Raw genomic sequence first — 15,857 nt, forward strand, 5'->3', positions numbered from 1 at the left:
TATAGAAAAAAGTATAAAAGTATAAAAGGTAAAAGAAAGGAACAGATCCAGAAATGTCTGATACTGCAGCGGTAGAAAAAGTCAGGTGGATTTGCATATATTGGACCCAGGGATGTCTTCTCTAGTCGCTTTACCATATCACTAATTAGCAATCTTTTCATGAAGCATACCCCATGATATTTCGCGCTTAACCTGTTTTATGGACATATGGGATTTCTTCCATGTTCTTGCTATCGAGATTTTAGCTGGAAGAAGAGTGAAAAATATCAGCCACTGCATACTGCAAGTGGCATTAGGGACTGGGTCATTAGGCAAAGCTATGTGGGGTGGTTGCTGTAAAGGTATTGATAATGCTTCTTTGCTCAAACCCAATCGAAATATTTCAAGACAAAAATCTTTGCCCACCCGTTTACCATCTATCGCACTTCAGTGACCTGAAATTGTCACCTTTAATCCCTTTCTTTATATGGGAGAGGTTTTCTATTTCATACAAAACATGGATCTTTCAATAAGCAAAGCAAACCACCACATTTTGTACACTAGGGAGAGAGTTGCCTATATTAGGTATAACACCTAATCTGGCATAGTAGCCGGTGTCATGAGGAACCCCAGTAAAAATTGTGAAAAAGGGAACTTCTGTTTGCGTTCTTGGTATCCAGCCACGTATTACCTGGTAGAGGTAACCCAGCACGAAACCTGGAAGACTAAGACCATTGTTCAAAATTGAATAAGGAAGATTACATTTTTCTAAAAACCTGTACTTTTTAATATTTTTCAGACAAAAATGAATGGATAAGGTGTCTGATAAACCCCTTTACTAGTTTACCACGGGAGTGATCACAATCCACCTGCCCTCAGGAGACAAGTAGGTTGAGCATAACGATTCGTATTTGTCAGGACACCCCAGGAGAGCCAAAGAGTCCAGGGTCCACTAGCATTTGTAGGAAAGTTTTCTTTTTTTAAGAATTAAAAACAAAAAATATAATACCCTGAAGCACAAACTCCATGCTGAAACACAGGATTAGTACTAGTAGCAGGAGAAAGTTTTTCCCCCAGCCTTTTTATTTATTTGCACAAGATAAATCAGCATTTCATACTCCATCTTCAATAGTCCAGCCTGTGTCAGTTTTATTTTAGTGGTAAATAAAACAATGTGTTTTTGTTGCCTGTGTTTAAGTTTATTTTACACTGGCCAAATTATATATTTTAGCACAGTGTAAATGACAAAACTCTTGAATGGACGCTTTTTCTTTTTTAGTGTAGCACCCTCCTGGAAATAGAGTGAGCTACTAGGTAAATTTAGTTGGCTCCACTGTAATCAGAGGAGCAGAGATTGACTATTAGAGCTGCTCAGTGTTTCATGGGTTGCTGTTTTATTACTTCCCCCTATCTTCTAGAGGATTTTCTAATCATAGTGGGAGGAAGAACAGGGCATGCAACCTGTGTATTTATGGGACTCCAGCCAATCACTGGGGAGGTATATACAGTAAGTGGTGAGAGAGCCCATAATTAATCTGAGGCCTGAGTAGCAGGGTGCAGAGTTCCTGGGTCCAGCCCTGCTAGAGGAGACCCCTGTGCAGGGGCTCGGCCCCTGGGACAGATTTCTAGAAGAAGGCGTTAGGAAGACACAGAGGTCCCAGCTAAGCTTAGTTGGGGGGTGGCTATTCTCAGGCTTGAGTCCTGGGATCAAGTTTGGTCTGAGAAAGATCACTGGAGAGAGCTAGGAAGAAGTTGGTGGGAGTCTACATCTCCTTTACTAGGAGAAGCCTGGCGGATATTGGCAGAAGGCAACCGATGATCCTGTGGCTATGGGATTAGGCGACCCCAGTGCTGAAGAGGTAGAGATTATGTGAAGCTTTTAGACACTGGAATAGTACTAGTCATCATCAGCATAGAGATCTTGTGGAACTTTCCTTTTTATACTGTGCAGCCAGAAAGTTGAGGAGTCCTCAAGTTATTCAGTTCTACAATGCATTGGGGTACCCCATGCTCCCTTTCCCTATCCCTGTTTATTGTTCCAAATAAACAAAAAATGGAAGGAGGCGGCGTTCACCGGCATGGCGGCGGGTTGCGGATTGCCCGCGAAACATGTCGGGATTGGTTTGATGCTCCTCATTGGACCGGAATATTTGTATAATTCTTTGCCTTGTGTCTCTACATATGATCTTATACGTTCAGCCTATTCGTATGTCAGATAATATGTATACTTTCTGTAATACCCATCTTGTTTTTAATATGCTATATGAATAAACTTTCTATGATTTTATTGTAATCTTTATTCTTTGGTTCTATTGGTACCTATAAAGTCCCATCAGCCCTCTCTACATTGCTCCCACTGCACTGCTGTTTCATTCTCTCCTTTCTAGCAGGGGCCATCTTCCCCTTTTCCTGTTTCCTTGCCTTCCCTCCCCTTCCCCCCTTTTTCCCCTCCCCTCCCCCATTCTTCCCCCTCCTCCCCCCCTTTTTCTTTCTCCTTTTCTTTCCCCTTTCAAATTTTCCCCCCTTGTCTTGCGCTTCTTTCCTGCCCAAGCTCACGCCTTTGCACCTTAGGTCTTAGCTGACGGCACACTTGGGAATCTTGTTCCCATTATTTATTGTATAAATTCAGGGACGTGGTACTCTTCATATAAAACCATACAAACATACAAATTTTGTTTAAGGTTCATTAGTTGAACAGATCTTCAAAGACTTGAGATAGCAATCTTGCAAATGAAGGGCTGGGCAACTGGTGTGAAACTGGTGGTTTCAGATACAAGAAATGCAAGATGTTAGACAATCAGCTTCATTCCAAAAATATTTTATAAAAAATAGTTTTTGTTTATAACTAAAATGGCTGTTCCCTTTTCCCCCATCAGGATTTTAGTGCAGCAAATGTATATAAAGCAAAAGAATAAACAAAGTAAAAACAATAATAAAAGAAGATTTTAAAAACAATTACCTACACAAATATAGATAAATGCAAAAAAACGCACATTAAATTAAAGAAAGTAAACTGCCCAAAATATGCTTAAAAAAAAAAAATCACACTCTCAAAAATAAGTGTCTTTTTCAGGCATATTTTGACTATGTAGCTCAATAAGTGAAACTGTGAGTTTCTGCTTTTGCAGTAACTTTGTGGTGAAATCAGTTTTACTGAAATGGCTTTGATCATCACTAATTTTGACACTGTTATTGTAAACAGCTATCATACAGTAGATATTCCATGCAATAATCGATAGTTGATCAGTGAACTGATAATGTTTTTCGGGAAATGATGCAATATAGCGCAGTATACCTTTAAAGTGCATGAATAAACAAAATCTTCTTTTTAGTTCTGAAAAGAGTACAGAAGGTTTAAAAACTTCTGTCAGGTTTTTATTGCTGTCTGTGTCTCCCTTGGGGAGAATCACCAACTCTAGTTATCCTGGTGGCCATTGTCACTAGGATTGAAAACAATGGGTAATCCAGAATGCTACAGTTGTTCCAGAAAAGGAAAAAATTGCTTTTACACGCAGTCCATAGGGTTCAGTATTGAGTTGGCCCACCCTTTGCAGCTTTAACAGCTTCAACTCTTCTAGGAAGACTGTCCACAAGGTTTAGGAGTGTGTCTATGGGATTGTTTGACCATTCTTCCAGAAGTGCATTTGTGAGGTCAGGCACTGATGTTGAATGAGAAGGCCTGGCTCTAAATTTCCACTCTAATTCATCCAAAATGTGTTCTATTGGGTTGAGGCGCAGGCCAGTAAAGTTCCTCCACCCCAAACTCGCTCATCCATGTCTATATGGACCTTGGTTTGTGCACTGGCACACAGTCATTTTGGAACAGGAAGGGGCCATCCCCAAACTGTTCCCACAAGGTTGGGAGCATGAAATTGTCCAAAATGTCTTGGTATGCTGATACCTTAGGAGTTCCCTTCACTGTAACTAGGGGGCCAAGCCCAACCGCTGAACATCAACTCCACACTATAATCCCCCCTCCACCAAATAATTTTGACCAGTGCACAAAGTCTATGAAGATATGGATGAGCGAGTTTGAGGTGGAGGAACTTGACTGGCCTGCACAGAGTCCTGACCTCAACCTCATAGAACACCTTTGGGATGAATTAGAGTGGAGACTGTGAGCCAGGCCTTCCTGTCCACATCAGTACCTGACCTCACAAATGCACTTCTGGAAGAATGGTCCAACATTCCCATAGACAAACTCCTAAACCTTGTAGAGGGGTATGTTTGATCTCAGGAGAGCTGTAGTTTATGTCTGCCTCCGTCCCTATATATCTAGAGTGGGGGTTTTTTTGGTGCCTCAGGCCAAGTTGTGGGACTTTATGGGCAAGTGATGGATACACAGTTGTATATGTAAAATCTTAGATAATTTATTTTATAGATATGTGTTCAAAGAAAATTATAACAAGCAGTCATATTGTGCATAGGTGTTGGGTTATAGACCCAAAGTGCGTAGAGGAAAGGTAAGTTCGGAAACAAGTTTCCGTGACATAGGTGAAAATAAGGTGAGTTATTTTGGATGAGATTCTCTGTTTTCCAGGCTTGCTTGCTTGGAACTGTGTTCACAGAGGTCATCCGATATTTATCCTACGTGTTTTGGCTAACCATGTAGCCTTTCTCAAGCATATTTTTATCACCCGTTCTGTAGGAATAGTGATAATTGTTACTGGTAGTCCGTATATATCATATTGAATATTTATATCATAGTTAAAAAGAGAAAGAGTACATACATTTGGCCTATTCTTGTGAGTTTCTCTGTGTCTCAAGTAGACTCGCAACGGGAACCAATGGGATGCAGCCTGAAAGGTATATAGGACAGCCTTCCCAGAATAATTGAAGCTGTTATAGCTGCAAAGGGTGGACCAACTTAATATTGAACCCTACGGACTAAGACTGGGATGCCATTCAAGTTTGTGTAAAGCCAGGCGTCCCAATACTATTGGTAATATAGTGTATGTCTTCATATCATTGTGCTTCTACCTGCACAGGTGCACCTTCTGCCAGGTGGCAAAACTGGAATGAGGGATCCCTCTGGCCTGTATATTACAGGCTCGTATTCAAGGCATTTCAACAAAGGTAATGCAAGCAAGTATAATGACCTTGCTAATAAGGCCTTGTACAGCATTGTTTTACCCAACACCAGAGCCCCCAATAGGGGGGTACAGGCAGCCCTCCTATACTAGGCCTAGGGCCCAACAGGTCAACAGTAATGCTTGTGCTTCAACCTGTCCTGTGATACTGTGGGAAACGGTTGTCTACAGGTATGCACATGTCACTCGCTAGAGACAGACAATCAGTTTGAGAGCAGGGCTTGAGGCATTTCTCAGAGTGGGTGAGTGAATGTCAGTGTGTGCGAGACACCAGGGGGACATAATGGTACAATCCAGCATCCAAAACATTCTCCTGGCAGTGTTCCTGGCACTGTACCCGTGCTTCCTGGTCCCAAGGATTATAATAGGAGGTGGGGAGATGGCCAAGATAAATTCTGGAACCTACAATCTGTACTGGGAGGACTACAGAGATCAGCATTGCCTCTGCCTTATACTACTTGCAGTGTGTGATTGCAGCCTGATCCTCCCTAAAGGCATTGTACAATGGGGATCTAAATGTACCAGCATGTCTCTGACATGCTATATACATTACAGCAGGGGTGTCAAACTCAATTTCATTGCGGGCCATATAAGCATTATGGTTGCCCTCAAAGGGCCGGTTGTATCTGTAAGACTAGATGTCCAGAGCACCTCATCCTCTCTTACATTAGATGTCAAGATCTCCCCCAACATCCGCAGTTAAGAGTCCCCCACCCTTGTGCGGCTGCAGGGCAATAGATGGAGGTGGCGCTGGGAAGCAGAAAGTGCAGGGTCTGGGGGAGGACCCAGGCTTTTGTCAGCTGTTGATGTCTGCTGAATAATGAGACCAGGAGAGGCGGAGACAAGGGGGTGCTGTGGCTGCACAGAGAGACACAGGATTTGTAGGAGGAGTTCTCTCCTCTCTGCTGCCGTCTGCTGAGTCAAGGTGGGTGTAGAGATGAGGGGGGTGGAAGGAGAGGCGCAAGGGCCACATGAAATGACTCGGCGGGCCTTGTGTTTGACACATGTGCATTACAGTATATGTGTGTGTGTGTGTGTGTGTGTGTGGGGGGGGGTGGGGGTGGTGTAAGCATTGAAAGGTCCTTTTTCTGGAGCATTATACTATATGCAGTGTGTGCTTGGGTGGGGGGTGCTCCTGTACAGGGTTCCTATAATTTCTACCGGTGGCCCTACCCAACACCCACAAGAACATAGTTCAAAACTACTTTCATGGGGCTCTATCACCAAGACATGCTATGATAGTCCAATAGTTTAATTTGATAAAGCAGAGCAAAAAGAAATTCCGAGGAGCAGTAACCTTTGACAACCAGTTTACTAAAATCTTTTACACCAGTGGGGGTGAATTATGTTTGGATGTTATAGCTCATTGCATTTGTCTTTCGGGGAAGCCAGCCCTGATGTATACAGCCATATCCACAGCACATCTGGCAACATCAGTTAAACATGTTAAACATATTGTTATTGTCATAATTTCCTGTCTAAAGGATACTCTGAAAATTTCTGCAATTTCCCCTGTTGCTTAATAACTACTGAGAAGTTTAACCCGAGGTGAGCGCAGAGGCCCCAAATGTGACCCTTGACTGTGTAATCATATGAGAAAAATTTAGACAGCAGCCTAAGAGTCATACATCAACTTTAATAGCATCAGTTATCAGCGTCATTTTTCTTCTGTTATCTTTTCTGACAAAAGCTGGTCATACAATAAAGTAGAACTATAGGCAAAACGTTTTTTTTTCCCACTTTGTATAGATTAACCACTTTAAGACCAGTCCTATTTCTGACATTTGTTGCGCACAAGTTAAAATCAGTATTTTTTGCTAAAAAAACAGTCACACAGTATTTGCGCAGCGGTCTTTAACCACTTGACGACCGCCCGCCGCAGATTTACTGCGGGAGGCAGCCGCTCCTGGGCGAAACGATGTAGCTCTTTGTCGCTCGCTCCCGGGGGATCTGAGGCGCGTGGCCGCGCCAATGGTCTGATTCGGTTCAGAACCGATCAGTTATCAGGTCCAGGCCTTTTTGGTCCTGACCAATCACAGACCTAGCTGTGCCTGTGTAATGTAAACACAGGCACATAAATGACCCTCTCTCCCCTCCCCAAATCTTTTTTGGATTCCGAGAGAGGATCAAACTGTGAGTACTGCACCAAGCACACACACACATAGCTAGGCACATTTAACCCCCGATCACCCCCCCCCCGGTTAACCCCTACACCCCCTGTCACATTGCACACTATACACAATATATAGCAGTTTTCTATATTTCTGTATTAGTGTGCCCTGTGACTTGGTTTAGCGCTAGCGACCGTTACTTTTAGGCTTAGGATACCCGCCACCCCCCATAAATATTTAACCCCCTGATCCCCCCCTGATCACCCCCAGTTAACCCCTTCACCCCCTGTCACATTGCACACTATATACAGGTATATAGTGGTTTTCTGTATTCCTGTAATAGTGTGATTGTGACTTCAGTTAGCGCTAGCGAGTTCGTTTCTGTCCCAAGTAGGTTTAGGGTACCCGCCACCCCCCCAATAAAGATTTAACCCCCTGATCACCCCCAGTTAACCCCTTCATTGCCCTGTCACAGTGTCACTTTTATAGTGTAAAGTTTTTTTTCTGATCATAATAATTTTTTTCTATTATAAGTGTCACAGGTGACATTAGTTAGCGTTAACACTAGTTATCGTCAGTCTACTACAGCGCAGATCCCCGCCACATAGCTAGAAATATTAGTTAACCCCTTGATTACCAGTAACACACACATACACACACATACACCTCCATTACTAGTATAGTATCTGAACGGATCAATTTCTTTATACTAGCATCCCCAATAGTTTAGGGTTCCCAAAACGCAGCATTAGCAGGATCGGTCAGGGCACCTGCCAGCACCTGCGTTTAGCCCCTCCGCCCAGCCCACCCAGGCAAGTGCAGTAATTAATAGATTACTGTCATCTCCAAAAACACAAAACACACAAAACCGCAGCGTTAGCAGAGTCAGGCCTGATCTCTGCTAGCACAAGCAGTTTTTTTGTAGCGTTTGAAATAGTCCTTGACAACCAGGTGCTTTTTTACCTGTAAATCACACTACTGCACCTGTAAATGTAGTGGCTAAAATGTCCAAACTGTGTACAGTAGTGAAGAGGCCTACAGCATACTGACCATGTCAGATGAGAGTGATGGGAAAGCCTCACTGGCAGATTCAGGGTCAGTATACGAGCCTGTAGACAGCAGTGGCTCCCTGACAGATAGTCCCTGCTAAGTTCAGGCGCACCCGACCCTATTCTGGAGTTGCTGAGGTGCAGAGATCGCAGGGTGCTTGTATGGAGCAGAGAGCCAGTACTAGTGCCACTTACACCTCTGGCGAACTGGCAAGCACCAGCGGCCTTGTACATCCTGGTCCTAGACATACCAGCACTGCAGTAAGACTTGGTGACGTGGCGAGTCCCATAAGTGCAGTTGAAGCTGGTGTGGTGGCTAGCACAAGTAGTGGCCCGCAGCCACCGCAAATTCAAAGACAGGCCAGTTGAGCCCATAGTGCCCTCCCTGAAGCGCTGGTATATCCTAATTGGCAGCCCACAGATTCTACAGCGCCGTACTTCCCCCAGTCTCTGCCCAACCCAGAATTCAGGTGGAAACAGCCAATTTTACTCCCCTTAATTTTTTTGAGCTGTTTTTCCAGAGAAGATCTTTACAGATCTATTGTGGACCAAAGCAATTTATATGCTGGTCAATATATCGCCGCAAACCCAAATTTGTCCCTTGACAGACAATTCAGGTGGAAACCTATAACGGTTTCCGAGTTTAAAACTTTTTTGGGCCTTTCCCTTAACATGTGTATAACTAAAAGGAGTGAGTTGCGGTTATATTGGTCCACTAACCCAATTCACCATATACCCATGTTCTCTGCTTCCATGGCCAGGACGAGATACGAGCAAATTCTGCGGTTCATGCACTTCAGTGACAATGAAATCTGTCGTCCTCGGGGAGACCCTGGATATGACCGGCTCTACAAAATTCGGCCCCTCGTAAACCACTTCAATCAGCGGTTTGCAGCCTTGTTTACAACAAGTTGTCTGCGTTGATGAGTCCCTGATTAAGTTTACTGGCCGCCTTACTATCAAGCAATATCTCCCCAGCAAGCATGCCAGATACAGGGTCAAGCTGTATAAGCTGTGTGACAGGGCCACAGGCTATACAGTTAGTTTCCATGTTTATGAGGGTAAAGATAGCACTGTGGAGACCCCCAACTGCCCAGACTACATAGGGAGCAGCGGCAAGATAGTTTGGAACTTGGTGTCACCCTTATTCGGAAAGGGGTACCATTTGTACGTGGACAATTTTTATTCAAGCGTGCCACTTTTTAGTCACCTGCTTGAATTACACATTGGCGCATGTGGCACTGTGCGACCTTATCGCCGGGGCTTCCGCCAATGGCCTGTAGATTCTCGTCTTAGTCGGGGGGAGAGCCTGCTTGAAAACTGACAAATTGTTTGCAGTGAAGTGGAGGGATACACGGGGTGTTTTCGTTCTGTACTCCATTCATGCAGACACGACGGTCCAAATTCATATGGCAACTGGTGTTTTGGAGAAGCCCCTCTGTGTCCACAACTACAAACTTAATATGGGAGGGGTGGACCTCAACGACCAGCTTTTGTCGCCATACTTAATTGCCTGTAAAGCCAGATGCTGGTACAAAAAAGTGTCTGTTTATTTATTCCAAATGGCTTTGCTGAACGCCTTTGTGCTATACAGGGCGTCAGGACAAACTGGATCCTTCCTAGAATTCCAGGAAGAGATCATCAGTGCCTACCTGTATCCAGGAAGTGCTCCTGCCCAAGTTCCCATACCAGATGCAGTGAGCGAGCTGCATGAGAGGCATTTTTCACATGTCCTCTTGAGTACCCCTACCCAAAGACACCCCCAAAGAAGATGTTGTGTCTGTCCTAAGCTCTGATTTATTGTCCCTTCTGTCCTGGCCAACCTGGTCTCCTCATCTGGGAATGTTTCCAGCGCTACCACACACTAGTGGAGTATTAGCGTAGGGTACAGCACAGCACAGTCTAGGGCACACTTACACAGGGTCTCAAAAGATGTTCGATGGCTATCATCATTTTGAGAGACCCTAATCTGGAATGTTGTAGTTGAGGAAAAAAAAAGTGTAAAAAAAAAGTTACAAAAAATTACAAAAAAAAATAAAGTAAAAAAGCCAAAAATAGTTGTCGTTTGAGTTATTTTTCTGTTTTTACTCTGCTCTTCTACTTCTACTCTTCCTACTTTTACTTGTACTTTGTTACTGTTTTTCATTGGTAACCATTTTTTACTTTTCAGGTACCAATGTAATGTTTTATTTCTATTCTATTGTTAACCAGTTTGCCTTGCAGGTACACTCATCAGCTGCCACACTGATTTTATATATTCTGACACAAACAGCGTTTGCGCTTAGCATATATGTAAATCTCTGATGGCAGCGCTGTAGGAGGTGATTTCACCACCGCAGTAAAAAAAAAAAAAAACAACAGGTATACATGGCGTTTGTCATGTAATCCCATCATTAGAAAGTGGGTTGGATGTTTTGGGCGGCTAATGATGGGTATACTTCACATTTTCTGGCGCATATTTCTTCATCCACATCGATCGATATGGATGAAGGAATCTGTTAGGGTTCTCTTGTTTTCGTTCAGCCCACAGGCTGCATGAAAAAAAAAAAAAAAAAAACCCTACAATATATGGAAAACAAGGACCAGCAATGTACTGGTACTTTTCTGGACTTTGAGTGGTTATACCAGGATGATGCCTGCAGATTTAGGCATCATCTTGGTATCGTTTTTTACAGCCAGCGGTTGGCTTACATGTAAAAGCGATCCTAGTGTATAATTGCCCGCTAGACTGCTGTGCGCAAATACCGTGTGGCAAAAAAAATTGCAACATCCACCATTTGGTTCTGTAGGGCCTCTGTTTTAAAAAAATATAAAATGTTTGGGGGTTCAAAGTCATTTTCTAGTAAAAAAAAACATTTTTTCATGTAAACAAAAGGTCACAGAAAAGGCTTGCTCTTCAAGTGGTTAGAAGAGTGGGTGATATGTGGCTAAGATTGAGCATAAAATGCCAGGACAGTTCAAACACTCCCCAAATGACCCCTTTTTGGAAAGTAGACACCCAAAGCTATTTGCTGAGAGGCATATTGAGTATGGAGTATTTTATATTTTACCCTAAGTTTCAGGAAAATTACAATTTTTTTTTTTTTTTACACAAAGTTGTCACTAAATGATATATTGCTCACGCATGCCATGGGTATATGTGAAATGACACCCCAAAATACATTCTGTTGCTTCCCTTGAGTACAGGGATACTACATGTGTGAGACTTTTTTGGTTGGGAGCCTAGCCTGAAGGCGTGATTATTTTTCGGGGTCCTGTACGCGGCTAGACTGCCAAAAGGTCTCACACATGTGGTATCTCTGTACTCAGGAGAAGCAGCAGAATGTATTTTGGGGTGTCATTCCACATATACCTTTTAATTTAAAATATTCCATGGACTCAACATGCCTCTCAGCAAATAGCTTGGGGTGTCTACTTTCCAAAATTGGGTCATTTGGGGGGGTTTTGTGCTATCTTAAAATTTCAGAGCCTCCGAAACTGTGATAGGTAGTGAGGAAGTAAAATAAGCAATTTACGCCATTAGAAAACCTGAAGGTGGTGATTGGTTTTCGGGGTCCCGTACATAGCTAGGCTCCCAAAAAGTCTCACACATGTGGTATCCCTGTACACAGGAGAAGCAGCAGAATGTATTTTGGGGTGTCATTCCACATATACCCATTTCATTTGTGAGCAATGTATCTTTTAGTGACAACTTTGTGTTAAAAAAAAAAAATTAACTTTCCCAAAACTTGTGGCAAAATATAAATTATTCCATGGACTCAACATGCCTCTCACCAAATAGCTTGGAGTGCCTACTTTCCAAAATGCGGTCATTTGGGGGGGGGGGGGGGGGGTTGTACTGCCTGCCATTTTAGCACTTCATGAAATGAGATAGGCAGTCAGAAAAGTAAAAGCTGCATGAATTCCAGTATTTACACCATAGTTTGTAGACGCTATAACTTTTGCGCAAACAAAAAAAATACGCTTATTGAGATTTTTTTTACATTTTGTACATTTTGGCCAAAATATATGGCAAAAATTGAGTATATTGGCTATTTTTTAAAAGACAATGTAGAAAATTTCATTTTTTTTCCTCAAAATTTTCTCATTTTTTTAATAATATCGCAAAAAATAAAAAGCACAGAGGTGATCAAATACCACCAAAAGAAAGCTCTGCTTGTGGGAAAAAAAGGACGTAAATTTTGTTTGGGTATAGCATTGCATGACCGCACAATTGTCAGTTAAACTCACGCAGTGCCAAGTTGAAAAAAGTGGCCTGGTTATTAAAGCGGAGTTCCGGGCACAAAATCAATATTTTTTTTTTTGTGCCCGTCCGCTTCTACACCTTCACCTGAAAAGGAATTGGATAGTTAGGTTTTTTTTTTTTTTTTACTCACCTTGTAGTTGAAGATCGAAGATACTCACCTAGTCTTCACTTCCCCCCTCTGTGCCGAGGCTCAGTCGTCTCTTCCGGGCTTGCACTGATTCCTGGGAGCTGAACGTCATCGCTCCCAGGAATCAATGCGACGGCACCGGTCCCACTCGTCACTTCTGGGCGGGACCTCCGTGGAGGAATGCGGCGCCGCACCGGAAGTGACGAGAGGGGTCGGTGCAGGCGCATTCTGGGAGAAGAAGACGTGGAAGAAGATGCCGAAGAGGACCGCGCCGGCTTCAGCTGCCCACAAGAGAGATGGAAACGCTGTGGAAGAAATTTTATAAGTGAGTATTTCTTCTAAAAGGTAAGTGCGAACCGGGACAGATCAGAGGCTAGCCATTGTGGAATGTACTAGCCCTGACTGTCCCGGGGGTATGTTTGTTGAAAAATTACTTCTGTGCCCGGAACTCCGCTTTAAGCAGGAAAATCCTCCGGTCTAAAAGTGGTCTTACAACGCAATTTTTTTGGAAAAAAATACACTTCATTGAATAAAAAAAAAAAACGAAAGAGGAGGTTTTTTGCTAAAATGATTGCTACAGCACTAACGATTGCGGCGATACCTCACATGTGTGATTTAAACACTGTTTACATTTGTGGGCACGGCTTACGTATGCGTTTTATTTTGACGCGCTAACATGCGGGGACGGGGTGCTTTAAACATTTTTTTTTTCTTATTTAGTTATTTCTTTTACACTGTCCCTTTAAAAAAACACCATGGCGTTCTGGATCACCGGCGGGATCTCAGTTTGAATCGCAGCGATATTGCCCCCAATCCCTGAATCATCGCGACTCTGCCCGCAATTCCAGAATCACCGCAAATTGCGGGACATGCTTGCGATCCTATACTTTCAATAGCACCCCAATCGCGGCGCCTGTCACGCAAAATAAATTCTGGAATCACTGCAAATCATGGGACATGCTTGCGATCCCATCACGGGACGCCTGTCACCCAAAATACATTTCAGAACTTCTTTTGGGGCGACAGGCGCCCCGTGATTTTGTTTGCGTGATTTTACCGAAATTTGTCAGGCAATAATTGTGGCAAGATCGCACCGCAATTGGGGTGCCGTTAGAATAAAAAAACGAGATCACAAGCGCATCCCGTGATTTGCAGCGATACAGAAATCGTAAGTGGAATCGCAGCAATTCCGCCTGCGACCCGGAACGCCAAGGTGTGATTGGAGTCTTAAAGAATATGTAAACATTTTATGTTCCTGATATGTACCTGCTGTACCATGTACATGCATGAAAAGGTATCCGGTTCTCTTTGTATTGCTTCCTTTGTGTGAAATCCCTGGTGATCCTGCTAGTCCCTCTGCTATCAAAAACTGACCATACTAAACAGGAGAGCACGGTGTGGTCAGTTTTCTGGCTATACTAGAACTCAGCCTTCTGTCTTCCAATTATTAGACTTCTGCAGACATGCCCTCCCCCCACACAGCCGTTCACTGTGGAGATTAGTGTGCTGCTGTTTCTCCTCCCTGATGTGCTTATGCAGCTGATAACAGAGGGTATGTGATCACTTAAAAAAGGGACAAAAAAAGGTATGTATATGTTTTATATGTATACATAAATGTTTTGCCTTTCATTGCTATTTTAAACACAAATGGGTTGTTTTACAAGGTAAGGGTTTACATATTCTTTAATTGCGAAAGTGTGAGATATGTAGAGTAAGCGCCAACACAGTCACATGCTTTCCAAGGAATCAAACTCACATTTTTTTTAACTGGATTACAACACCAAAGGTTGATTGTCTTCCAAAACTGTAACCAGATCAGTCCTGGATGTATGCTGATCGCAGCCTCAGAGCAAACTTCAGTTCAAGACCTTTACTGCTGTCCCCCTTCACTGCCCTATTTTGCCCAGAGTACATACCATGATTGCACAGAGAAAGCAAATCATAAAGGTGCAGGAAATCAGTTGATGCACAGATACAGATACTTTCTTATGTGTGCCCTCTGCTTGGTCAGAGTATCTGGAAAATCATTTAGCCAAATGCAGAAATACTTAGGGAAGCGTCACTACTCTGTTCAGGCTGCTGTTTTCAGCACATCCCTTTCCATGCGTACCCCATGATCATACGTGCTAAGAATTGCATAGGAAGAAAGTAATCACATGATACAGACAGGGCCAATCACAGCCCATCTGTACCATGTGATTAGCTGTGGCCAATCACAGCTAATCACAATACTACACACTAAATATATTTCATTCAGTAAAAATGGTTGCTTTTAACAGTGATATTCATTGTTATAAGCAATCATAGGAAAAAAAAAATCCCGATCAACTCCTCAGAGTAGTACAGTGTTACTATGATAACACTGTATTGCTCTAGTCACAGTATGTAAAATAAAATTGTAAATAAATGAAAAAAAAAAAGTAATAAAAAAAAAAAGAAAAAATATAAAAAGAATGAAAACAAATATTATTATTATTATTATTATTTTATTAACTGTCACCAGTCAGTGCCCCTGATCACCACCACACCAGATGATTCTATACTGCACTGGTGAGAGTATGTAAAAAATAAAACAATTGTGAAAAAACAATATTTTTTAATTTCTTAATTTTCCAAAATGTGACAAAAAAATTACAACTTCAAAAAACTCACCATGCATCTTACTAAATGCCTTGGACTCTCTACTTTCCAAAAAGGGTCATTTTGGGGATATTTGTACTGTTCTGGCATTTTCGGGCCTCAAGAAATGAGATAGGCAGTCAATACATCAGGATTGATCAACTTTCAGAGTGCATATATTAGGGATCGACCAATTATCGGCAACACCGATATATCGGGGGCCGATATGTAATTTCCCTGATATATCGGAATCGGCTCCTGAGGTTACCGATATTGCCAATATTTTGGGAAAGTGCTTGTACCGGAGTGATGCCTGCAGCTAGAGGCGTCACCCCGGTACCGGTGTCCATAGCCGATGGTTGGCTGACTTGTAATGACAACCGATGCGGCTGAGAAGCCACTCGCCTGTCATTACAAGGAGCGGGAGGGGACGTCCCCCCCTCCCGCCGCCTTCCGTGGCTCGCCCCGTTCTCCCCTCCCACCGGGAGACCCGGGCATCCTACCTCCACTGCCGCCGAAGAGAAGACCCAATCAAAGCCGCATTCGGCTCTGATCGGGGCTCCATGTAAAAAACCCGGAAGTGATGTCATGACATCACTTCCGAGTACTCGGCTCCAAATTGAAAAAACTGACAGC

The sequence above is a fragment of the Pelophylax lessonae genome, assembly GCF_965119305.1.
Source record: "Pelophylax lessonae genome assembly, chromosome: 10".
Lineage (NCBI taxonomy): Eukaryota > Metazoa > Chordata > Amphibia > Anura > Ranidae > Pelophylax > Pelophylax lessonae.